Source organism: Pithys albifrons, chromosome 7 (genome assembly GCF_047495875.1).
Source record: "Pithys albifrons albifrons isolate INPA30051 chromosome 7, PitAlb_v1, whole genome shotgun sequence".
In the NCBI taxonomy this organism is placed as follows: Eukaryota; Metazoa; Chordata; class Aves; order Passeriformes; family Thamnophilidae; genus Pithys; species Pithys albifrons.
Genome location: NC_092464.1, coordinates 32188304 through 32216005, shown reverse-complemented (window position 1 = coordinate 32216005; position 27702 = coordinate 32188304). Strand labels below are relative to the sequence as shown.

The window sequence follows — 27702 nt, the reverse complement described above, 5'->3', positions numbered from 1 at the left end:
AAATACTTCCTTTATGGGTTCTCAATTCACAGAAGCAATAAATTGCTAATTTCTGAGATTATCACCTATGAAAGGCAAAAACTACATCATGACTCAGTGAGTTTTATTACTGCAGCTGTTCTAGGTTTTCTGTTAATTACAGATTTGGGAAAAAGAAATGTTTTGTTATTGCTCTTGCACAGTTCAAGGAGTACAAGCAACAATTACAAACACAGAGAGTTAGGGTAACCCAGTAGGATGACCTCATTTTTTTCAATGAAATGTTTCTGCTTAGAGGTCAATTCTGAATTATGAGGAAATGTAGTAATACAGGCACTAATAATGGAAGTCCATGATAGAAGGAATATCAAAAAATGGTCACCTAAGAAATTTCTAAAGATAAGTCCTACCTTGGGCAATATTTTTCATAATCTTCAATTCCATCAGCAGAGGCAAATAGAACAGATGGAATTAATGTACCACTCTACCCAGGAACATACAGTGAATCTTTCATGTAAGTTTGATCTCTCTCTTATTTAAGAACATACAAAGTAAATTGAAGAGAGATTGCTCCTCATTAGTTTTTTCCTGTTGAAATTCTTGTAGATTTTGAAATTAAGGGATTCACAAAGCACTTTAAAAATCCTGCACACACCTTGAAAAATAAATTACTTTTAGCAAAATCAAATTTAAAACCAAATAAATTCCAGAAGGTAACATGAGCACTAAACTCTCTGCTATAAGACTAGAAATAGTGCAACACCTGGTCTGATCTGTCAAAATTTAATTTATTGATACAAAGACCTGCTATTCCCTTCCGTATGTCCTGACTAAGGTAACAAAGCCTAGGTGTTTCTAAGACACGATCTCATGAAGGCAAAAAAAAATTGGGTATAAGAATCTGACTTCATATCATGAAGTGGGCTCAAGAGTTTATGCAAAATATTTTAGCAGACAGTCTCATGCAGCACAAAATTAAAAAGAGTACCTCTCAGAGCAGATGTTCTCCAAAACAAACCATGACTGCAAATGGCAGAATGGCAGGATAGCTTCCTTGAGTGAGGTGTTTTGTAGCAGCTCAGCAAGAACAAAAAGAAATGTTGAATCTTTGGACAGCAAAGGAAATGGAAACAATATTTTTCAGTGGGAAGAAAGAGGGATAAATACATTTTCCAAAAGAGCCTTCTTTCAGTTCCTACTGATTAAAATTAAAAGCTCCTGGAACTGACTTGCAAACTCCAACAAGTAATATAGAGAATGAAGTTGAATAAATCAGGTGAACACAAATGCAGAATGGAGGGGTTACTAGGCAATCTCAGTAGGCAAACTGTGCAAGTTGGTCAAACTAGTTCAGTGCAAAAAGCACCGCCTTGAAGTTGCACAGCTGGTGAGATGTTCAAGGCAAGAAAACTTCTTCCTGTGGAGAAAGCAAGTGAATTATCTTGCTGTTTCATGAATAATAGTAATACGAAGAGAAACTTGTTCATACAAGCTGCATTTGCACATAAATCAAATTCCAAGACATCTTAAGGAATCTTGTAATAACCCAATCTCACAACTGAAGAGACATGACTACCTCTTTGTGACTGTGCAAATGATTTGAGCAAGTGTAACAGCTCATGTGAATGCAAAAAAGGAGGCTTATGAACAATAAATTTATTCCTCTGTCTTCTCTCCTATGACTCAAAATGACAATGATATATTATAGTTAATACTTACATCCAGTGGTCTCCAAAACAGCGATGCTGTGGAGACAGAATAGGAAACACACAGATAAATTCAAATATTAAAGGCCATCCATACCAAACCTATTACATGGAGTAATTCCTCCTACAGCACTGAGGGCCAAAACTATACAACCACTGTAGAACTGGCACCTGATTACTTTTATGCCTTATCTGCTCTAAAAAATGTCCTTATTTCCATTTTGGATAATTCATACATACGTTGGTCCCAAATGTTACTTACTTTTTCCTGTGTCTCTCATGCTTACATAAAACTACGTCATCATCATCATCATGGCAAGGCTTTGTGAATGAAGATTTGGGAAGGGCTCCACCCATGTGGGTCTGTCCTTCGAGCCTGCGCAGTGGATTTTTCAGGTGAGGCACAGCGTGCGCAGAACTGGCCCCACCCTTTAACTCCTCAGGTTCATCTGCCACAGCCGAGCGAGCTTGGACAGTGACAGTGAAGTCCTCAGGACTAGAACCTACAGCCCCTGGTATTCCCAGGAGGTCTCCCATCCAAGTACTAACCGGGGCTGACCCTGCTTCGCTTCTGAGACCTGACAGGATCGAGTGTCAGGGTGGCATTTAACTGTCATAAAGCTAAGTAGTACAACTGATTATTTTAACATTGTTCTATTTTCTCCTGCTTCCTAAAGCAAATATCCATTTTAACAAAATTCTTACAATTTTGAAGCCATTTTGAATCTAAGGCCACAGTCTAAAGTACATTAGGAACAACTGAGCAGTTTTGCCCCTCCAAAATTAAAATTTAAAATGTATCCAACTTTGAACACCTTTAACTTGTTAGGCTTTTAAATACATACTAAGGTGCTTAAGCATAAAGTCTGTTTTTTAGAGATAATAAGTACCTGTCGTTCATCCTGCAGTCACCTGGTTTTGAGGAAAATATAAATGATATCCATTTGAACTTCTTTGAGGCTGAAAATGTCTTTTGCAGACTTCATTCAGAAAGAATACCAGGAGATGCTGTTCCAGAGTACCAGAGTCCAACACAGGAATCATCTTGGTAAAGAAGGAAGGGGGAAAATACTTTCATGAAGCTGCTTCACAAATCAGCAAGTTCTCCAATAAGCAGGCTTGTAAATTTGCTTTGGAAGGAGTACAAGTTGATAAATCTTCCTTGCTATGCTTTCTGTCGATTAATATGATAAGATATATTTTACTTAAAATTAGGATTGTCTGATGTTCAGTGGATTTAATTATTTGTAATTATCCAGTTGTAGTCAGTATGTGGCCATTTTATGACAGTGGTATCTACTGTGTGGGTCAGGTTCAACTGTACATCTTTTCAAACACAGAATTAATGTACTATTGATGAAACCATTACTAGAACCAAATTAAAGTCTGGGCTGATGTATTGGTCCATGGGGTGCTGTCAGACATGAAAGGAGTAATTAGGATTCATTACTTCATACTCTGCAACATTCCAATTATTAATGAACTTCAACTGCTGGACTGCATCATATCTATCACAAATACCTTTCTAGTCTTTCTTTATCAGGAAAAAAAAATTCAAAGTACCTGACACAACTACCCAAACAAACAAATGACTGAAATGAATCCAGAATGTGGAAAACTCTTCTTATTTGGTGATAAAGGGGTATATATATTACCAGTGTCCCATAAAAGAGACCTGTGAATCTTTAGTGAGGTACAGAATGCCAGGTCATGTACCACTGCCTAAAATATTCATCAGAAGAACCTATTTCAAATAGCTTAATATATTTGCATTTGTGTCCATGTGCAGAGCTGTGTTTTGCCAAATGGAAGCCCTTACTACAGAAAAGCAAAACTATATTGCCGTGACCCTTGTTCTTTTCAATCCAACTTCTATCATTTTACATCTCATTGTCACATGCCTTAAAGATCTGTTAGCCTATGAAATTTTTGATCTCTCTTTTAAATCAGTATAATTCTAGTTTTTGGTAGAGTTTCTTCACTATAGATTGTAAAAAGCAAGCTGTACACTCTTATTCTGAAGTACTTCAAATACCATTATGGAAAATGTAACGAAGAGGGATCATTTCAAGGTCTTACAATGCGGGGCAAGAGTGCAGCTTCACATATGCAAGAAGGTTTGCGCTGTTTCATACTGCCTTGATTTTCTGTGCAGTCACCAATGCCTGAAATATGGGGGAAGGAAGAAGAAAAAGCTTGGGTGTTTTGTCCAAAACTTGATACAGTTTTTATTTAACCTTTTATTCGTATTTTCTCTTTTGACAATGTGAAACTGTGCAAGCACTGTAAACACTGAGTAACATTTGAGATAATTCAGAAATGCTTCAGGAGTATCTGTGACTTTATATTAGAATAAACATCATATTCTTCAACATGAAAAATCTAGTTTGTTGATGTGTTGTTTGCAAATAGGACTAGAAGAGAAGAACACTTTCAGACTTAAAAATGAATTCATATTTGAACATAAACAAAAGCATGGCATTTCAGTTCATCAGATGAAACATCTGATGAGGTTTACCAAGTATACTCTCCTGCAATCACAAATGACATTATCACTTAGGTTTACAGGTGCACTATAGACTCAAAAATCACATTGGATTTTTTTCTGAAAAGTGATGGAAGATATTATATACTGAAATTCTCCTGTACCAAGTACAAGCTCCTTTACTTTTCCCCTTATCGTCCTGAAACTGTGTATCTAAAGACATTTAAACTAGATCTTAAGAAATATTTTTGATTATATTTTCTAAGTTAGACAATAATTTTTCAAAATCTAGGAGAAAATAAGGGCATGTGAATGAAAAGTGAGATTATATATATCACCCCAAACATAAGATCACTCATAATAATATTACTCAGAACATAAGGTTACTTCCCTTGTACCATCTACCACTCCTGCCACTGTATCAGAACAAAGAAAATACATTAACTCAGCTTTGTCTTACTCACTTTGAATTTGAATGCCCTACTTGAATGCCCAGCTACAGACCTCTGGGGTGGAGCTCAAAGGACTGCTGGAGCTGTAACCCTTTCATTGGGAGGGGGAGATCAGAACAGTTGATGAACTCATGTATTTGGAGCACTCACATGAGAAGTGGAGCATGTGAGTTTTGGTGCTAGCACGCTAGGTTTCTAGTAAAACTGAGGAGACACTAGCACCACCATCCGTCTCAATGGATTTGTGAGCATGATTATATCGACTGGTTTGATGCATTGGAGGTTGGCAGACGGTCCCCATCTCTGGTGTACTTATTTCTGTCCTTCTGCCTGTGTCCTACCATATAATTTTTTCTGAGTAGTTTTACTACTATTTTTTTCTTTTTAAATTAGTTCATTTATTTATTTCATGGGGTAGTCCAAAAAACAGTTACAGCAATTTAATGCAAAGTGGAGGCATAGTTTTCTTAAGTGGATTTTGCAGCTGGAAAACTCTATATTGTTAAATCCAAATCTAGCTTGTAATTTCCAATACTTTCCTTTTCACTATACATGCCTGACATGAGAATGAAATACTTTCTCTTCTTTTGAGCCAAATTATAGTATATGCTCCTCCTTGTTTTATTCATTTTTTGAATTAAAAAGAAGTAAAGATTTCCACCTTGGTTTGAGAAACACACATGTCTATATTGTATTTTGAGTCCAATTTGCAAACTGAGAATTTTGCTATCTAATTAAATTCAGATATTAACATTCTAATATCCACTCATCACCAGGCATTGCATTTTAAAAAGAAATAACTTATTTCATGAAGGGTTATGAAGCAGTAAGCAAAATGTGGCAATTAAAGCAATATAGATCCAGTTGTCATGGAAAAATTATGACTGTTCAGGCATCTGTACCTTCCTTTTTTTAACTGTATGTTTTCCAAGCAAGGGATCAACTATGGGATCAATAGATTCACCCATGTTTTCAATTAGTACAGTCTCATCAAAAGCCAAAGCTCTTTCAATGGTCTTCAGAGAACTGAACGTGAAAAATAAAATAAATAAACCCCTCAAATATTAGAGGAATTCTGGTTATAGAAAGATGTCTTTTTTATAATATAAATGTAGAATTTTTTCTAAAAGTACATGATTAAACTATGCAAAACTGTTCACAAAGAATTTCCCAGTGGCTAAGAGTTTTACAGTTTTGAGTTCCCCATCTTTCTACCTACACTCATGCTAGTCATATTAAACAAAAAATATACTACTGGGGCTTTTCTTATAAACAAATATGAGGGTACAGCCCTACATTGAAGACACTGAAATTGACATAGAGAAGTTGGGGGAGCACATACGTATTTAATCTCTTGTTATTTTTTTCATTTTATGTTCTTGTGTTACAGCCTTTACTATATCCTTCTCTGAAAAAAACAAACACTTTCTTGAACGGTTAGAATCTGAATGACTTGGTAGAATTCTGTTTCCACAGGCATGGGAAAAGGAGTAGATAATAACACAAGGATAAGCAATAAGACAAAATAGCTTCATACAGCAGGGTACTACAGAGTATGAATGAAAAATCACAATTATTCGTATAGGTTGGAAAAACTAAGAAACACAAATCAGGGCAGGTGAGGGAAAAGAGGTCATTCAAAGCAAACAAGTTAGATGATTAAGACATATTTTAAAAAAATCAAGCATTACTATGACCATTTACTGTATAATTGTGTTTTAAATCTGGAATTCAGTAAAATAAAATTGGAAATGGAGCATTATCTCCCTAAATCCAACTAAAGGTAAGAAAATACATGAACAGATCAATTATATGATAGTGCTATCAACTTACATATAATTCAGTAATATTCTGCCTTGGATGCTGTACACTGGATTGAATCTTTGTGACATGGACATGTGTTTTGCTGATTAAACTGTACAGTACAAGTTAGGTCATATCATCAAGTTTTCCACCTTACCTACTGAGAAAGTGATTCACCTTTTACAAGAAGTGCACCTCCACCTCCACTTTCATTCCAACGTCCACTTTATTTTTTCTACAACACTTGAAAACAGCAAGTTTCCTTTCAAGCACCTTTTAAAATGAAAAATGATGCTATGGATAAATAAGCAGCAGTGTTATAATGTTTCCAGACCTTAAGTAACTGCATTCCAACAAACACTAATCCCTTACAAAAATTACGGGAGCTTGAGGGCAGTAAACATGAAAGCCAGTTCTTCAGCATGCATGTGCCCTTTCTGTCCTAGATGTACGACTTTAAGGTCAGCTCCATGTGTATTCTTTATCCATTTAATTCCCTGTTGCTGGGGATCTATCATCAGAGGTCAGCACTCAGAGTTTCTTAGAATAGTGGCATTTTCTGTTGACATCCTATCACCGGGCAGTCCCTCATTACTCCATGCCACAATCGCAGCATCATCTGTCAATGTGGCAATTGGGTCCAGGCCTTCCATCACAGGAAAAGGAATCTTTCTGAAGCAGAGTAGAATATAATCACCCAAATAGCAAGACATGACTCAGTGCAATGCACAAGATAAGTGGGTTGATATAAAATAAAGTAAGGCAAAAAAACCAAACAAACCCAGACAAAAAGGAGGATCCCCGTGGAGTTTCAAATGCAAAAGAATATACTAGGAAATGTGATGACAAGCATTGTATCATATTTATAACAGGTAAAAAAAAAAGTGTTTTATCTTAAGACATTTCCTTCATAAAAATATTTAGAGTTCAATAATGTTAAAAAAACCCACTACCTATAATAAATTTCAGTGTATTCTGATAGTGCAAATTCAATGCTTATGTATGCACTTGAGCAGCTATTTCTGGAACATAAATCAGTATTTATCCACACAAAAATTATAAAAGCAGGATTCCCATGGCATCTTATTATTATAGTTCAGCTATGCTCAAAAGCCAGAGAATAGGCCCGTCGCAGAGGCAGCCTTGCAGCTCCCTGTGGGGTACCAGTTGCAGCAATGTTCTCGTGTGAGTGCCCATTCAGCAAGAAACAAGCTGTGACAGAGCAGCCATCAGACAGCCATGCTTGTTAGATTCTAACCTGTTATAGGCATTTACAAGGAGATGAAATCAAAAAGTGGAACATCTGAAATCAGTGCTTACTGAACAGGTATGGGTTGGAAGGGAAATGCCTAATGCAGCACAACACAGTAAGACAGAGTGAATAACTAAGTTGGAAAAGTCAAAAGTGGCTGGTGGACTCATCAAAGATGATCTATACCAGATGTCTGGAATTGATTTTTTACTTACTGAAGCAAAGGGCAAACCCCCACCAATTCCTTCACGTTCTTATCCCAGGCTTCCTTATTTGTGGTTTTTGAATTGAATTCAAAGCATCACCAGTATTAAGCCTGAATGATCTATCCCATTCAGAAGTGTCGTAAAAACTCTGCCATCAGAATTTTGCTCCTCCCTAGGCATGTTTAGCCCTCAGTGCTGGTGTGTAGACTGGAGTGTCTTTTAAAAGGGCACACTGAAACAAAAACCCCCATGTATATCTGGTGGTTATTAATAATGAAAAGCATTATATATATTTAAGTTAAGCCACATTTGGACAATTATTAGTAATAAGAATGCCACCATACCTTTAGTGCAGTTTCTGTGATACAATGGCAAAGTTATCATATTTCTTCAAAATACATACCACCTTAAATTGTCTAACCCTTGATTCTAATCTCTGAGCCCAAAATAAAGCCAACTTTTGATGAACTGGCTGAAAATACAGTCACAAAAGTCCCAACAGGCACACACTACCTTCTGCAAGCATGCAACATATGTAACCTCCCATGCATAACACATTAATCTTAGTGTATCAAAAAACTGAAAACCTGATTTGTTTTATCTCTGGACTGTAAGACAAGCAGAACAATAATTTCCATGAGCTGAAATACTTCCTTGTGAAAAACACTAGCATGGGGGTATTATCAGGGTTTCTAATATTATTTTCATACAATGCAAAGAAAATATTTTAACAGATATATTATTGTTGCTGTATCTACACAGAGCTGATATTTTGTGGCATAGAATTACGTGATGCTCCTCTATAGATGACTGTTAACAAACAGCATTGAAACATAGAAAACAACAAACAGGAAATAAGTAGGAAGAGGTGAGGAGCATTTGCTGCTGCAAGGAAGAAAAGAATGGTCCAAAGCTTAAGAAGCAAAGAAGAAGAAAGCTTTGCAAAGACAACTCCATGAATTAGAATCTCTATGCATTTACTGAACACTATCAGTTTCCCCTGTGTACAGAAAAATACATGCTCTTACTGGAGCTGAAAAGCTGAGCAGAATGGGTCTCTATGCACTCTATCACTTTTAAAAACATTTGTTGTTACAAAGGTGTCACAAAGGACAGACTTTAGTATTGAGAATTAGAAAGGGAAGGGATTTTCTTTTGCGAAAGACAACCTCTCTCTCATTGCCTTCAAACTTGTAATTTGAAGACAGTATGTGTGTGTGTGTGCATGCATATATATATACACACACACACACAGACACCTATCTATCTGTCTATCTGTCTATGCCCATGTATACATATACTGGAAAACAAATACCATATCTGTATTACACAGCAACCTTAACAAACCAGACTCCTGGGATTCACATTTTGTACAGTAAATTTTACTTTTTTGTGCCTTTAGAAAAGGAATCCAGAAATGTCCCATCAGTTTTGGCTATACATTTTTGTGAAGGATCCAAAGTAAAACACATATGCTGCTGTTAAACAAGATGCCACCACATAAAGTTTCTTTTGTGTTTTGAGGTTTTCTATGGACTGGCTCAAATGCATATTTTCAGGCTTCAAAGCAAAATTAGAAAACTTTATCTGCTGACCAACATGGAAGTGACAGAATGTTTAATCTACACATTAAAAAGCAGAAGCACACAAAAGTACAGTCGGAGAATTACTGTCAGTAAGAGGTACACTTCCAAAGACTGCAAAGACTGCAAGCAATCCATACTTTTGGGTAGTGCTTTGAAACCTTTGAAGCTAAAACTATAGGATAGAACTCTTTGTCAGACATTCTATCTACTGATTTTTTTTTTTTAGTACTCAGTGCTTTTGTCTAGATTAGATACAGCATGGCTCCCACTTTTTTCCTCACACTTTTTTTTTCCGAAGGGAAGGATCAAGGCAGTAGTGTTGGTGTCCCTGCCCATGGCGGGAGGTTTGGAACTTAGATGATCTTTAAGGTCCCTTCAAACCCAAACCATTCTATGAATCTATGAAGTCTTGCAGGGCTTTTTACTCTCATTTTTATGTCTTCTTTTATCTAGTATCTCCAGAATTTTTACTCAGTTAAGGCTGCATTGATTTGGAATTATGACAGGAGGAAAGATGACAATGGTCAAACACACAGGTTGCCCAGAGAGGTTGTGGAATTTTCACAGTCCTGGACAATCTGGTCTAACAAATCCAGTTTGGGCACTGGGAGTAGATTAGCTTATCTCAGCAGATTCCTTCCAGTTGCAATGATTCTGACATAATTTAACTTCAGAAATTGCCTTCTTAATATATTTTTTTTCTCTACAAAGAACCTCAGTTTTCCTTGTGCACTCTGCAGAGTTCACCTTAACCAAGCTTACCCTGGGATATTTTGGATGAATAGTCAGGAATGGTCTCAGATATGGATGATTTCTTGTAAGTAGTTATATGGAAAGATGTTATTTTGTTCCAGTTATTTTGTAAAGACATTCCACTGTGTATTTAAAATGTTGAAAGGGTGACTAAAGTATTTCAGAAAAATGGAAGTATCTTCTTTAAAGAAAGTTAATGTTTAAGATATGAATCATCTCTTTTTCAATCTGGATTTGTGAAGTGACAAACCCCCAAAGTATAATTTGGCACATTATACTTTGATTGTTCTGTGTATACAATTCCCAGCAAAGAAATGAATGCATGCATGAATGCATGCTCAAATAGCTTCAGCATGGAAAGGAAGGTAAAAATTGATCAGCCATTAGAATTATCTTCAAACTGATGAAATTCTAGATGCAAAATTGCAATAGACTGCCATAACATTTCTTTTTTGTTTCTCCAGTGAAATAGTTTCACAGTTTATTCCCTTGGATCAGGGAAACCTCCAGAAATCATTGTCCAGTGAGTAGAGGGACTAAAGCAAAGAAAGGGCCACAAGGAAAAAAAGGAAAGCACTTTAGAACTACTCATAAGGACTGTCTTTTACCCACTGTCCACACAGACATTTGTTTTTCAGAGCAATGACAGTAATCAAACAATACTTTTCCAGTCTTTTACATGATGCAATCACCAATCAATGAAAAGCTCTGAATACAAAGTATCCTTCATATAATTTCATGTTAAATACTTGCTTTCTGCTGGTGTCAGCTGCTTAAAAGCTTGAAAGAATACTCTTAGATATGCTCATTCTTGAAAGCTGTACAAATTGTAAAATCAAATAACAACTCACTCTTATTTAAAAATAATTTTCTACGTGCCCAAAACAAAGTAACAAAAGAATTGTTAAATTTTTTATTCATGACGTATTTTCAATTGGTAATTTTCAGAAAAATCAGAAATATTTACTGAAATGATTAGACATCCTATCTTGTGATGACAAACACAGAATTCTACAAAAACAGAAGAGTCAAACTCTTTTGTTATAAAAGAGGAAAATAAAATAGCCACTAAGAAAAAAGAAGTATCTTTAATCAAAGTATGTGCTTAAAAGAATTAGTATGTAAATATTTTACAGTGTAAGCAAAGGAACTTGGTGCATGAAGGCCTCCTAAACCCCAGGTCCATTTATAAAAGATGCCCAACAAATTACATGTAAAGGATCATTACTGTTGTAGGCTCTAACAGCAATCTTTGCAATGCAGCAGTTTTGTTTTGAAGTGTTTTAGACATCCATTTTTGGCTACAGAAGTCATTAGATTTTTCTTTAAATCATTAACTGAAGCCAACAAGACAATAAATCCATTAATTTACAAGAGGGCTTTTTGATTTATCCATTCTCTTTTCTCGTTGTCAACTAACTGGTAAGTCATAAACAATAAAGAGCACCCACCTCATTCTCCAAAATAGCTTTGAAATTCGAAGATTCACTAAACATAGAATGATTGTCTATTTAAATCTTCAGTAATGTTACCATACCAGCCAAGCACCATAAATCACTAGTGACATTGGCTAACAAGGGTTTAAGAGTTGGAACACGCAGTGTAATAAATTTCCAGACAGTTAAAAATCACTATAATTTTATTCTAATGCATTATAGATTGCCTGTAATGTCATCCTGGCCAGGGTGACCCATTTCTAATTTTGAACAGCTGTTCAGCTCGGGAGTTAGTTAATGATTAAATATAAATTGCCTGATTTATTAGTCTGAATGGCTGAGCTTCCAGGTCAATGCTATATAGACAAAATCATCAGTCTTGATGCTTTTCAGAAGTTAACTGTCTCCTGTTCTAGTCAAAAAGAATTTACTGTCAGAGGAAAAGCCTGGACATTCTCAATTAATCCTTTTAAATATTTTCCTCCTTAACTTACACAATAAGATCACTAATAATATCTCAAATTTTCGAGACAAACTTCTTTTAACTATGTGTAAATCTTCAAATCCAAGAGTTGGAAACTACCTATGGGTGAAGGCCATTGACTTCCACAGAGCTTCCAAAGGATTTGGAGGCCTGCAAGGTCAGTCCACTAGGAACCCTCTCAGGGGTATTAGGGCAAACAAAACTTTTCATATGCAGGTAGTACATTACTTTCACTATTTACCTACCAAATAAAGTATAACTTACATATTTTACATGTCTAACATATTAATTTCAAAATTAGATAAAAAATTGATCTGTTTTAATTGTGCTGAGTTTTTGGACTAGTTTTAGACTATTACAATAATTTTTTTCAAACTGATTTAACCTTGATTCTGCTGAGAGATTTGCAGAAACAACAGTATTCACTTTCTGATCTTAGAAAGCAAGGTCACAGGCATTTTAAGAAACCTAATTTAAAATATTTATTCAGATTGCCTTGGGAACTCACATAGTAGTACAAATAATCTTTGAACTTCTTGTTTCCTCTCATATACACGTTTTTGTCAAAAAAGAATTGTTAAAATTCTAGATATGAATTGAGACAAGCATGATTCCTGTAAAGACCTGAGAGACTGCTCAGCAATGCTGTGGCTGACTTGGATAGTTGCTGGCCATTAAAAAGGCATGTGTTAGCTTTAATAATGTTTGTCTGCAAATAAAGCTAATAACTACACTGAAATATATATAATTTTAACATAAATACATTTCATTCTTATTTAAAAATTAATAGTTTCTGTAGAAGGGAAAAAAACCTAAAGCAATCACCAAATATCTGAGTGGTGCCTTCCACTTATTTGCAATCTAAAGTGCAACAGGGGCAGATGCAGGGCAACTCCATTCTGACCTAGAGGATTATTCAGTCTTTCTGCTCATTAACCAGAGGCTGCCCAGGCTGTCACAATGTGTTCACAGTTGTGTATAAATGTGGTGACTTAGTTTTCAAGATTTTTCTTTAGCAATCTTGCCAATATAAGTTTCTCAGCAATAATTGATTTTTAGAAAATAAAATTATGTTATAGCACATTTACTTTTCAGGATTTTGTTGCGAGTTTGTTTGTGGTTTGAGGTTGTTTGGTTGGGTCTTTTTTTTAAATTTAAATGATGTCTAATAAGGGTCATCTTGTCATCTTTGTCAGCCCCCTCCTCCTCTGCACTCCGACAACCTTTTTTTCCCACAGTCTTCAAAAATTTACGTTTAACCTCATCCTCAATAAAACATTTCAACTATTTAAAAACTCACACTAGGATGAACATTCAGACAAAATCTTCTTACCTCAAGTCAGTTGATGAACCTGTTGGCTAGCAGCCATCGTTTGGTTCAAATCATCTTGACAACAGACTTTGTCTTCAACTGCTTTCTTGAGTAAAGATGTAAGTTAATGCAGAAAAGAAATGGATAAATAATACAGCTTAAGGCTTGTTGGTTTAGAGTTTTGTTTAGTTTTTAGTTATTCTCATTTTCATTTTAAATAATATGTTTTAATGACAATAGTTGTAGACAGTACCTTTAAGTTTGAAAGATGTAAACTTTAGAAGAAAGGTTGTGCTTTATTCTGTGTTCTTTCTGCAGCTCCTGGCACAATATAAGCACTCTAGGAACAATTTAGGTCAAAACAATGCAAGAACAAGATTATTTTCATTTTGCATATAAGCATGGTGACCTAATAATATTTAGCAATTTGTTCACAGGCAGAAAGAATGCCTAGTGGCAGAAAATAGGCAGATCTCCTGCATGCTAATCTGCACCAAGGACAACACTTCTATGCACGTTGCTCAGAAGGCAGCAACATGCCCCCACTTTGCTTTTAGGGGTCTCATACTGGATGTACCTCAACACAAGTTGCCTCAAACTGTTTTATTTCTGTAGAGCAACTACAGAGCTAATGATAGTGAGTTCCACTTTTGGAGCAAATTTGTCGGTCTGAGGTTCAATGAAGAAACTCCAACAGGAGCAAGGAGCCCACATCTCCACAAAAGCTGGGTGGTTTTGCAGGATCAAGGATTTAGATCTTCTCTGCCAAGTTTGGTGCTTGAATTGATGGTGTGTAACCAGGAACTTAAAACATTATTTATAAATTAAAAATAAGAAAAGAACTGATAAAGAGGAAAGCATGTGCCTTATAGATTAATAAGGAAGGTTGACTTGATTTCTTTAGGGATAATGAGGCAGCCCATCCACTTTTTATTGGTGATGGATCTTCAATTGAGAGACTAATGAGGACCTATATTCAGTAAGAGCATCTCACAGAGATGGCCTGTAAGTAAAATTTCCTAAGTCTAGCATTTGCATTCAAGGAATAAGAAGAATGAACACAGTAACAACTCTCTACACTTTTTAAAGAGAGACTTATTTCTAGACATCTCAAGTTTGCCTGCGTGATAACATTGATCTGACTATGGTTCCAGTACACTCATCCATCAAAGGCTCAGGTAGTAAAGATGAGAGAGTGAGACATTACAAACAGTAAGTAATGCCCTAATATCTTTGTGGGATTTGTTTTTCATGATACGTAATAGTCTCCTTTGTCAGAGTACTTCTTACCCTCTTATCCTGTGATTTTTGAATAGGAAAGTTGTCACTACAAAACACACCATTCACTTTTGTCACTCTTTCACAGCATGTAACAAAAATGAAATCTTGCAATAGCAGAATTACATATTGCATTTGATACCTCTGCACTCCAAATCCTATGGGATATATCACATACTTTAAAAACGCTTATCATTGAGAACGTTTATGCAAAGGAACTATGCTCCACAAATCACAGCAGAAAGCCATTAGCCTCCACAGCAAGTTTGCCTGACTTGCCCTTGTATAATCCTTTTCAGGCACAGTATATTTTAAGTTCTCTCATATAATAATGACTGTAATGATAAATAATACAAATTATACCACATCTGTGAAAAGGATGAACTTGGCCCAACTTTTTAGCCTTAACAATACTAAACGTAACTTCTCTCTCTTATTTTTTTTTGCATAGTCTAGGTATACTTATTGTAATATATATGTGAATGTAAAATCATAATTCTCACAAATATTTTTAGCAGATAACTAGTCTCATGAAAGATGGAAATATGATTTATTTTCACTGAAAATACTTACAAAATAATTTTACTTGTGAAAAGACAATCCTTTTTCCTATTCCCTAAACATCTTTTAATTCAATTTGCTGTAAATACATAGCAATTGCTGAACTTGATAGTATATTTAACCTTTAACATGCAAGAAAGCTTTAGTAGGCAAGACAATCCACAGAGTATTTTTAATCATCTTTAAAACATTTTAAATGTTTAAAATTATATACTGTATAAATATTAGTACCAGCCTGTCTATATTTGCCATTAAATAAAATTATCATAACAATATTTACTATAACTGTGCCCATGGAACCATAGAATAATTTTGGTCAGAAAAGACCTTTAAGATCATTAAGTTCAACCACTAACCCAGCACTGCCAAGCTCACCACTAAGCCATGTTTAAAAATGCCATATCTATATGTCTTTCAAATATCTCCTGTTATGGTGACTCATTCTCGGCACCCTATTTTAGTCTTTGAGAACCCTTTTGGTGAATAAAATTTTCCTATTATGCAATCTAATCATTCTCTGACACAACATGAGGCCATTTGCTCATTCTATTGCTTTTTACTTGGGAGAAGAGACCAACTCCCACCTCACTAGAACTTCCTTTCAGAGAGAGCAAGAAGGTCCTTCGTGAGCCTTCTTTTGTCCAGGTTAAACAACTCCAGTTCCCTCAGCCACTCCTCATATGACTTGTGCTCCAGATCCTTCACCAGCTTTGTTGTCCTTCTCAGGACACACCCCAGCACCTCAATGTCTTTCTCGTCACAAGGGGCCCAAAACTGAACACAGGACGTTCTGGTGTGGCCTTACCAGCACTGAGTAAAGAGGGACAAATGCTACTTTGGTCCTGCTGGCCCCACTATTTCTGACACAGGCCAGGATACCATTGGCCTTCTTGGCCATCTGGGCACACTGCTGGCTCATGTTCAGCTGGCTGCTGAGCAGCACCCCCAGGTCCTGGCATATTTCCAGTCACATTGCTCCAGGCCTGTAACATTACATGAGTTTGTTGTGACCCAACAGGTTCCAAGTGCAGAGCCCAGTACTGGGCTTTTCTGAATCTCCTATAATACACCACAGTCCATCATTCTAGCCTTTCCAGATCCCTGTGCAGAGCCTTCCTACCCTCCAGCAGATCAGCATCCCCTCCTGACTTGGTATTGTCTACAAACTGACTGAGTGTGCACTCGATTCCCTCATTATTTCACACTTAGAGATATATTCTGAAACACATGAAAAGCAAAGGGAGGTCAGTTTAACTGTGCTGCCTAGACTGAATATGTATTATTAATTACTAACAGCTGCACCAATTATCATCACTGAGAATTGCTGGCCACAAAAACTTCCATATGGAAAATACATACAACTTTCCTTCCCTCTCTTTTTTTTTGCCAACAGAAAGAAGCTGAATTATGAGTCAGGGAGCGCAGAACATCCAAGAATGCAGGACCAGAGGTCACTAACATCTGATGCTCTGCCTTCAAGTTCAATCTTTAGAAAATTGACAGAGAAAGACAGGAAAGAGACAGGCAAATAAATGACTGGAAGGGAAAAGGACAAGAAATTAACCGAAGAAAAAGGGCAACTTCCCACAGGCTGATATAGTCAGCTGACAGCTCAGTCCATACACTGAGAGTGAGTTTCCTTTAACATTACAAGAATTATTATGTTTATGGACTATATATGCACACAGTTCAAATAAGGAATAAGAGCTTTCTACAGGTTAATGGCATACACAGGGTTATCAGCAGCTAAGGTAAATAAAATCTAGGTAGCTGTCGCTAAGACATGCCTGCATGACTCATTTTTTTCCCCAGGAAAAAACCACAACTTTGCCTTCCCTTTACACTAATGTCACAGACTTTCTTACACAGTGAATCTTACATTTTAAAAGGCCTGATATGAGCCAGCTGGAACAGGTTGCATAGGCAGGGGTGCACATTACAAAATACTGAAGAAGAAGTAAATGAAGCAGATCGAGAAGTACCATGGTTAGAAAACTGGAGCTGTTGAAACTTTGCTAGATGTAAAACCCTCTAGAAAAATCAAAGAAAATGGGTGGATATGTATACAGCACTTCATTTTAACTGCAAAAAATGGATGACAGCAAAATGTCAATTTTTCATGCTGAATTTGCATCTTTTTATCAGCTAATCCTGGTTAATGCTTCTGCTGTACATAACAGTCCTGCCATGGATCATCATGTTATACATCATGTTCTTTAGCATATGGATTAATACAAGTTTTCAGCTGAGGAAGTTGAACTGATTTTAAATGTAAGGTTGAACAGTGCAGTTCAGGATAATTGAATAGGGATGAAAATCTACAGACAAATTTATTCACTGTCAACAATGTTGTGCATGTTTAGATGGAGAAAAAGGCCGAGCACAGAAAGCAAAGTGAAGACACTGTGAAATGTTAGCTCGAACTATGTTTAAAATAAAACCAAGTAATGTGTTTGCTTTCATGGAATTAATATGTGTCAATTCTGTTAAAAAGCAAAACTGCAAAGACATGAAAGGATCTTGTTCTGTACTCACCAGTCAGAGTCACAGAATATCCTGAGTTGGAAGGGATCCACAAGGATTATTGAGTCCAACTCAGAAGTGAATGGCCTGGACATGGATTAAACCAGCAACTGTGGTGTCATTAGCACCATGCTCTAACCAACTCAGCTAACATTTAGGACCATCATTAATATTCAGGACCCTCAGTTGGAAGAGCTCATTCCATCTACTGAACCTTACTAATGAATTCAGTCTCCTGCCATCCTCTAACGTTTCACAGGTAGGAAACTGGATGATAACCATCAAAGGAAACATATCTCTCAGTCACAGAATATTCTATAGATGAAGTGAGTGTCAAATCCTCAACTTGTTAAAATTGTTCTATAATATACTTCCTTCTAAGATTCATAAACTGTTTGAAGCTCCGGTGCATGCTAACTTGCAATATATTTTTTTTCCCTTCTGACTACCAGTCCTGGGGAAACTATCAGTGGCTTTTATGCTCATGCGTCTTCATGTTATGCACTACTTATAGATGCTTTGATTATTTCTAGTCTGCCCCACACAGCTATTAGATAAAATTAAACATGTAATTAAAACTAGCTTACTTCAATAACTTTCAAGTATTTTCTTTAAATAGCATTTTAAACCCTCTCAATTACCATGGCTTTAATTCCACAAGTGCAATAAATACATAAATCATTGTTAGTCCAGGTGTATGTAAGCTTATGCACCACATACCCTATTTGAATATAGCATTTATAGAGGTAAAGAGTTTGTGGAAATTAGTATCTTCCATCACTTCACAAATGGAAAAAAGCATGACACATTAGATAAGAATCTTATTCCTAGTTGGAATTTGCATGACACTTGAGTGAACAATATTTTGCATTGGCCTATGCAAAGAACTGAACTGTAACTGAGGCTTTCAAAGTAAAATAACTGGACATTGTATAGTAGAATACCTAAAAATGGTGACTGTTCATTCTTCCTGAAAGATAGCATGCAATATGTGGACCTCAAGAAGTAAATACAGAAATGGCCAAGAGGACTAATTTGCCTTAAAAAAAAAAAGAAAAAAGCACCAATAATCCTCAGTAAGGAAATGGTGGATTAAGACATGAATTATGTAAGTGCATAATTTATTAAGATTTTTCACATATAAAAACTGAATCTCTTCTTGGCATCTTCAAATTTCTGGACTAAATCACAACTCAGTTACAAATCACAACTCAGAAACAAATCAAAAATAAGTTTTCCTGAGTGACATGCGTGCAGCACTTTTCACTATATAACACTCTCAAGTGTCAACAAATATGTTAGCATATATAATGCACACACTACATAGACAAGTATTTCCTTTTTATTCTTCCACTGAAGTTCATCTTCTTGTAAAATATTACATGATGAACTAAATTCATGTTTTATTTTTGAAATCATAAGAGGGTATAGGCTAGAAGGGCCTTTGGAGTTAATCTAGTCCAACTCAACTCACTACAGGGCTAATTTCAAAGTTTGCTTTGAACTCTTCATAAGCAGCCCCACGTTTTCCTCCTTAAACTACTAACAAATAAACAGCAATCAAGAAGTACTCACAGAAAGGTCAAATATGTATTATTTTGCATTTATCAACAGTGAATTTGACCAGCTACAGAGTTATGCATTCCACAACCTCATGGGCTCTGCAGCTTATTATTGTTATGAGTAACATCTACTGGAGAATTTAAAATCACTGCTACAGTTCCTTTAAGAAGTTTATCAGGTGGATAAGCTAAGGTCTGAATCAGTTAAAAGAATAGATTTAACAGGCTTCTCCCACCATATAACTGGAATCCCAGTTGAACATGCAGTAGGGATTTTATAAAGTCATTAGGAAAAATACTCATATTAAATGACAGCATGACAACTGTTGGCCTAACACAGGGAATGGATAACTGCAAATGAATTGCAACTTTGTCTGTTTCGCAGAGTTCTTCCTAGTAGAAAAAATGACTGCTAACAACCTTCAGAAAAATTCATGATGAGAGGAAAGGGGAAGTAAACAAATACAAAAACACAGGATGATTCAAAGTTGTAGGCTGACTGAACTGCAAGGTCAACTAAACATGGAAAAAGTTCTCCGAGGTACTGCCAGTGAAGCAAAAGAGATGTATTAGAATTCTTCTCATAGGAACACATTAAAACAATAAAACATTCCATGAGTTTCAGGGGCTACTTCAGTGAATTACAAATAAGCAAAAAAAGAAAATCTCCCCAAAACAACACTAAAAAGCTATTTCTGTTTAAAAGTGTTTCTACTTAATAAACATACATTGGTAGAGATATGTGAAATAAAAACCATGATTCTTCTGTAAAGCTGTGTTTTAGTGTGGATACAAGCCTCTACAGGGCAGATGCATTTAGACCTGGATGGGCAACTCCAAAGTCACAAGGCTAAGACTGTTTCACATGGAAGCCAAATATCTGCTATAGCTGCTTATGGGATTTTTGGGGTGGAGGTCAGAGGGGGCAGAAGAGGAAGTGAGATAGTAAAAGCTTTGTTTACCCATTAAAGCTGCATCTCCTTCAGAACAAGAAAAAAATGGATACTACACAAGTAGAAGAAAAAAAAAGAATCAAATTCTCAAATACCATTAACTCTCAGGCTTCCAAGAGTTTCCAAAGAAGTGAATCTTGTGATTCTTTTAAATTGTTAAATCAAGAGAAAACAGGAAGAATAATTCCCACATTACAGACTTGTTCAGTCTTTGTTTATTGCTTGATGTCTTAAATTGTGATATTTCCGATCTAAATATTATCAACAAGAGAAGTCAAAGTCTTCTAAAACTAATTAATGCCATAGCTTTCAAACCATTTGAAGCTTTCTTTGTTAAGTAAGGATAATTAACTGGCAGCAGAAACAACTTCCACCCACAATCTCCCAAGATACCATGAGACGTCTTTGTACCATGAACATTTTGTGCTGCAGTTGCTCCTTTAAATAAATACTTAAACAAGAAATAATCCCTCTTAAAAGTTCAAGAGATACTTGATGGCAAGTGTGTTCTTCAATGCAATCATTAACTCACAAGGTATTTGTCAGTAAAAGACTAATCCAAGTTTCTACGTGCATGTGTGCACTTGTGTATACGCATGTGTGGGCCTTTCAAAAAATCAAAGGAGATTTAATGTTGTTTTTATCATATGTTTAATGGTAAACAACAGAAATGAGCGTAAACTTCTAAAGCTGTCTCTGGAAGTTATTCCCATACTCCAGTAGGCCGCTGCTCATATAAACACTTGGCATTTACTCCTTGTTGCTTGTACCAACTGTCCTTTTGGCTTACTAATCTACTGGTTGAAGTGTGTGTAGGTGGCTTTGAGGAAATGCAATCATTTTGGATAAACAGTTCTCGTGCTACCACCCAAATCACAGGATGTTCTTCAGTATATTTGTGGGGAAAATAGTGATAATCCCTAATGAGAGTATATATTTAATGTTCTAACTAGAAACTAATAAAAATCAATAAAATTAAAATACATTAACAAAAATAAGTAAATAAAACTACTGAAACTAGGTGAGCTCAAGATGTTACAGAAGGCGGCTAATTAATCATAGAATCGATTGGGTTGGAAAAGACCTCCAAGATCATCGAGTCCAACCCTTGGTCCAACTCTAGTCCATTTACTAGATCACAGCACTCAGCGCCACGTCCAATCTGCGTTTAAAAATCTCCAGGGATGGTGAATCCACCACCTCTCTGGGCAGCCCATTCCAATGCCTGATTACTCTCTCTATAAAGAATTTTTTTCTGATATCCAGCTTAAATTTCCCCTGGCAGAGCTTAAGCCCGTGCCCCCTTGTCCTATTGCTGAGTGCCTGGGAGAAGAGACCAGCCCCCACCTGGCTATAACTTTCCTTCAGGTAGTTATAGACAGTGATGAGGTCACCTCTGAGCCTCCTCTTCTCCAGGCTAAACAACCCCAGCTCCCTCAGCCTCTCCCCATAGGGCTTGTGCTCCAGTCCCTTCACCAGCCTTGTTGTTCTTCTCTGGACTCGCTCCAGCACCTCAATATCCTTTCTGAACTGAGGGGCCCAGAACTGAACACAGTACTCAAGGTGTGGCCTCACCAACGCAGAGTACAGGGGAAGGATCACTTCCCTGGTCCTGCTGGCCACGCTATTTTTGATCCAGGACAGGATCCCATTGGCCTTCTTGGCCACCTGGGCACACTGTTGGCTCATGTTGAGCTTCCTGTCAATTAGTACTCCAAGGTCCCTTTCTGCCTGGCTGCTCTCCAGCCACTCTGTGCCCAGCCTGTAGCGCTGCAGGGGGTTGTTGTGGCCAAAGTGCAGGACCCGGCACTTGGCCTTATTGAACTTCATCCCATTGGAATCAGCCCATCTCTCAAGTCTATCTCAAGTCTATCCAGATCCTTCTGCAGAGCCCTCCTGCCTTTCAGCAGATTGACACTCCCTCCCAACTTGGTGTCATCAGTAAATTTGCTGATGATGGACTCAATCCCCTCATCTAAATCATCAATAAAGATGTAAAACAGGACTGGACCCAATACAGACCCCTGGGGAACACCACTGGTGACCGGCCACCAGCTGGATGCAGCTCCGTTCACCAGCACTCTCTGGGCCCAACCCTCCAGCCAGCTCCTAATCCAGGAGAGGGTACACTTGTCCAGGCCATGGGCTACCAGCTTTTCCAGGAGTATATTATGGGTATTATGAGTAATCCAGCAGTACTTACAAGAAGCTTTTTCCTGAGGGTTTCTAGTTTTCCTGTAGCTGTTGCTAATTCAGTGTTAGCCTGAGCCAGTGCACAACATTTTGGTTCTACCTCACAATACGCCTTGAAAAAGACATACAACATAGACAAGAAATTGGCCTCACTTCATTTTAAAAATTATTAATGACTCCTAATGAAAGACTTTCAGATAATCCTAGTAATCTTTCATTACACATGTTTGCTTTAGACCCATCTTTCTACGTAATAGAGGGACACTCAGAGATTTCTTTCTTTATTGACTTAAAGACTACAGTAGATTTTGTAACAGTTTATAGAAGGGTACATTATGCAGAACTGAATTCATCCTTAATGGGTCTACTCTCCAACTAGAATTAATTTACATGTATCACTTTCATGGTTTTAAAATAGAGGTGAAAATTAGACTGGCATTAAACTTGAGTAGATTTCAACTCAAATTGATAAGTTTTTTATTATTTTGTAACTAAATGATAGCACGTTGTAATACTAGGATGAATGGAGAAATCCCACTGCCAGGTGCTCAAGGGAATCACAAATGATAAGCTCTGTCTTACATTCCAGACAGCCAGACTCAGATGGATGTTTCAAGTGAAACATGTACATCTGGAGAATATTTCCCAACTGTTGCATCATAATGAAAATTGAAGAATGCTGAACAGCCACACCTTTTTTCTCTTTTTCTCTTAGAAATAAATACATGCATACATACTGTTAAGCACTGAATATTTCCCACTTTATCTGTGGTTGTTATTACATGCTCTCCAGAACACTAAGCTGAGTTTACAAAAATAATTAAAAAATTAGTAATATAAATTCCTCTATCAGGGCTGGTTCAAGAGAAGAACTGATATATACATACCTCACTGAATTTTACTATATAGATGACTCAAGCATGGAGATCAGCTGCTGCAAAGGATTTTGTACAAACATAATTTGAGTTGAAATCTGGATCCTTCAAGTAATGTTCCTTGATGACTTTTAGACAATTCTAAGGAACATGCTCATTATCATAGTTGATTATATCTTGTAAAGAGTCATCAACCTGCAGGAAGAGAATTTCCAGTATATATACCACATTCCATTTTTAGAGCAGCAGAAGCCAAATCCTGCTTTCATCATGTAAAACTGGAATCCTGCACTAGCTTATTGTTTTAGAAATGCTATGCAGTACAAAGTAAAAATTTTGCCAAATTTGCCTTTTTCTTTTAATTCCTCAGTTCCAAATCTGGAACCATAGGCTTCAACAAGGGAGAGACCAGGAGAAAAGAAAATATCCTATATGAAAACACTGTACTTCCTTAATTTCAGGTTTGGAAACCACACAGACACAACTTCAAGCAGCTTTGTCAAAACAATTATCTTGGCTTAACAGTGGCTTAGATCAGTGACTTCACAACAGCTAGCACCAGTTTTAAGTGAAACCTGAGTGCCTACACAACTTTTTGCAATAATTTAATTATCTTTTTAGAAGTAAATTATGATTTCATTGGTGCAAATTTGTCTCAAAGAGTAACCGTGGAGCGTGTTCTACATCATTGGCAATTACGTATTCTGAAGATTATCACATACATTTTTAAAGATATACTGCCTGGAGCCAAATTCATCTTTATCCTTGTAGCTCATGCTCATCTCCTGTCAGGTCATGCTTAAATAAAATCTAATTACAGAGAAAGAGGATATTACAAGTGATCAAGATGTTAATGTTTGGATTAAGCACTATGCATTGGCAATAACAAGCCTTTGTAAGAATTTAACATTCTTACAAAACATGTTTCTACAATTGTTGGGGGCCTTTTCCATGTACACATTTATTAGATAGAACCCACACAGACAGTGTCTGTGGAAATAACCAAGATTAAAAATCAATATGCATTGCGTTACAAATGACAAGTTACTAATCAAGTTAAATATATTCCCCGTCTCTTACAATGTAGTTTTTAGAATGTAATTCTCAACGTTTACTGGTTCACATCTTAGCCACAACATTTTTTAAAACTAAATACTGCATATATGTTGCATTTTTGATGTGGTATATATTTTCTCAAACATGATTTCAGACCTATGTTACTGAAGTTAACTTAAAGCAAAAAGTTTAGAACAGCCAGATGCTCCTTCTGTTTGAGTTTTCAAGGATATAACCTGGTGAACAAGTAATTTATTGACATTACATAGTGCTATTAATATGACACTTTTTTCAATTAAAATAAACATCTAATATAAGTCACACAAGTTGATTATGTTTCTGTCTCTCTTTTTTTCCTAATGCTTAGTTATTCTTTGCTTGCTGCTACCCAAAGAAAACATGTAATAAGATAATTCTTTTTATAGGAAATAAAACAGAACAGGTTGCAGATAAGCTTTAGGACATTTTTCTTTTTAAATCTATTACAACTCACAAAGGGAGGAAGGAGTTTTTCATACCTGTTTCCATAAGTTTAATACCCTTCATAGCAATAACTTCTACAGTATAGAGCTCTTGATTGAAGGTTAAATTGTAAGAAAAGCTGAAAACAACATACCTTTTGCAATCAGATTGTGAGTAGAGTGGCTCAGATATACCCAGCAAATAAAGAATGGACTTCAGCTGAGGGAGGTAAATTAAAAAAAGCTGGTCAGTTTGGATCCATCTTTGTTTCTAACCCTCAGCTAATGTCACTATCACACATATATACACACCATGCTCTGCATGTTTTTGTTTTCCCTTTAAAGAAAAAAACTTTTCCTATTTTAAAAGGCAATGACATATGCATCTTTATTTGCAAATTCTTCTGGCTGGCAACATTAAGAGCACATAAATGACTGGTAAGACAACAGCAGTGTTACTGCCTACTATTTTAAAACATTACCAGTGTCATTGTTCATGGTAAGATCCTTGTTTGTTACTATACAGGTATGTAGCTCTGCCACATCATGTGGAATCCAGACTGATCTCACTTTTCCTGATGAGTCTGATCTAAAGTGACTTACATTCTTTACCTGTATTTGTGTAATACTTCACTCCAAGTAAATACCTCCAAGGTATATATTTGCTTAATGTTGTAAACTTCAGAAAGCTCTTGTAAACTCCAGTTTGAAATCTATAGAATAGGAAAACAAAAGTGTTTTTTTAAGGGGTGGCATATTTTAATCAATTACGAAAAGTCTTCACAAATTACTTAGCTTGAAGATGTATTCTCATTTGCTGACGTCCTAGTTACAGCAGTCGGGACCAGTTTATCACTGTATGGGTGTAACCAAACCTGTGTATTCTACACCCTTTGTATCATTTCAGACAAACTGTTAATAATTGATCATTTGCAGTAGCTGCCCAGGGCACGCCTAATACCTCAGGCTATAAGCTGGGTGTTAAAGGATCCTTTGAGTTAGGGAAGCATTCCTGTCTTCACACCAATGACTCAGTCATGCTAACTCCTCTCTGGGGTGGCATTAGCACCTTCACATCCAGTCTGAGGGGTCATGTCTGCCATTCCAAAAAATATCACATGACTCACAAAAGTAAATCACCCATTGTGAAACTCCCTTGGCTGGGGGGAGATACTGGGCATTCCCACCAGGACCTGAGCATATATAATCCTTGGGTTTTGGAACTTGGGGTACTACTCATTGGATCCAGAGGGGGACCAGAGCCTCAAGAGGACTGTAACTGCCACTTTCAACCACACTGCAATCATTGTCTTCACTAACACGTTTTCCTTTCCTTTCTTTTTACTTTGCACTCAGGGGGACCACGTGGTGCTCAGCACAGGGGCTAATGAACACCATTCTGTTTGTGCCCCAGTGTGCTGGGTTATAAATCTGGGTTTTGTGGGTTAAAACCAACTTTTTTCTCTGTATCTTTGTATTTATTGCAATTCTCTTAGTGAATTGAAACTCTGACTTGTAATCTGTCAAGTTGCGTTCATTTCTCCTTGTTTACCTTTAAACCAGCACAACTTGGCTTTCTTTTTTTTTGTAACAAAAATTATAGAAGATTAGTATTTAGAAACTAATATAACATATAATACAAACAAAATGACACTTTCATTTCCAATGAAAACATTTCAGAACTGTGATAAAGCAATGGACAATGGAGTATAGTGATCAATAGTGTCAGGCGCTGAACTTCATCCCTGAAACAAAGTGGCTCAAAGATGTGATTATCTCACAGTAGTCACTCTATGAGTTTTACCTACCTACCTAATGAAGTAATTAGAGTTGTGTGAAGGATTTATTTTGATAATCCAAATCCATCAGAAGTACATGGAACCAATAAAAGCAAAGCACCACTGAAAAGATGGTAGGATGTTGAGCTGTTGGATCCTGTTTGTGCAAGTTTAATCAGCCGCACTATTTGGACTTTAAACTTCACAGTAATTTTTAAGTCCTACACAAGATATGGATCAGCAAAAGGATGAAGTCCATAATTAGTATAATCCAGAGAAATAAAAAGGTCCTGATCCTATCTTCACTTATGTCAGTATCAACAATCACTTTTCCCTCAATAAAATTAGGATCAGAGGTAAGAACATTAGAGAGATATTAAATGTCATCTAATGATGAGTATTTAAGAAACAAAATAGAAGAAAATGAGAGACTATTTTGATTGCTCAGAGAGTACAGTCTTCTCTGTTGGTCAGTATCTGGAAACAGTTTACAAAATTCTTGGCAACTTGAAGTTTCCACACCTTAAAATCAGGGATTAACAAATGTTATGAGTCATTTAAGAACGTCTCTCTGCAGTATCGATAAATGGCACAATGTACATCAGATTTGGTGGCAAAATTCCAGAGCTGAATGAGCCCTTCAGACTTTAAAGGCAGAGGTGAAGTTGTTTACAGCATTGCATATTGCTGGTGCTTTATTTCAAAACCATGCTTGTAACAGTAGATGGAAATCTTAGGGTCCAGATGAAATTACACATTTCTATTCATTCTGAGGGAAGACTAACCCCTGTAAACCTCTGTGTTTCCAACATGGATGTTGAAAACTAATGTTAAGAGGCTGAACTGAGAGGGAAAAGGTGATTCAACACTGATGACATATATTATTAGGAACACTGTTATAATCTGAAGATTCAAGGTTTGCACCTTGCAATACTGCAAGATGCTGGAATGAACTTCTGTATCAATTGAGTTGTTCCATTTACCTAGAGTCCCAAAGCCTTTAGAAAT

At 36.5% G+C, this 27702-nt stretch overlaps 1 pseudogene; it reads right to left on the bottom strand.

The window, feature by feature from the left end:
* The window catches only part of LOC139674642 (dynein axonemal heavy chain 11-like), a 102280-nt pseudogene that overhangs the window by 31467 nt on the left and 43111 nt on the right, over positions 1 to 27702 (bottom strand).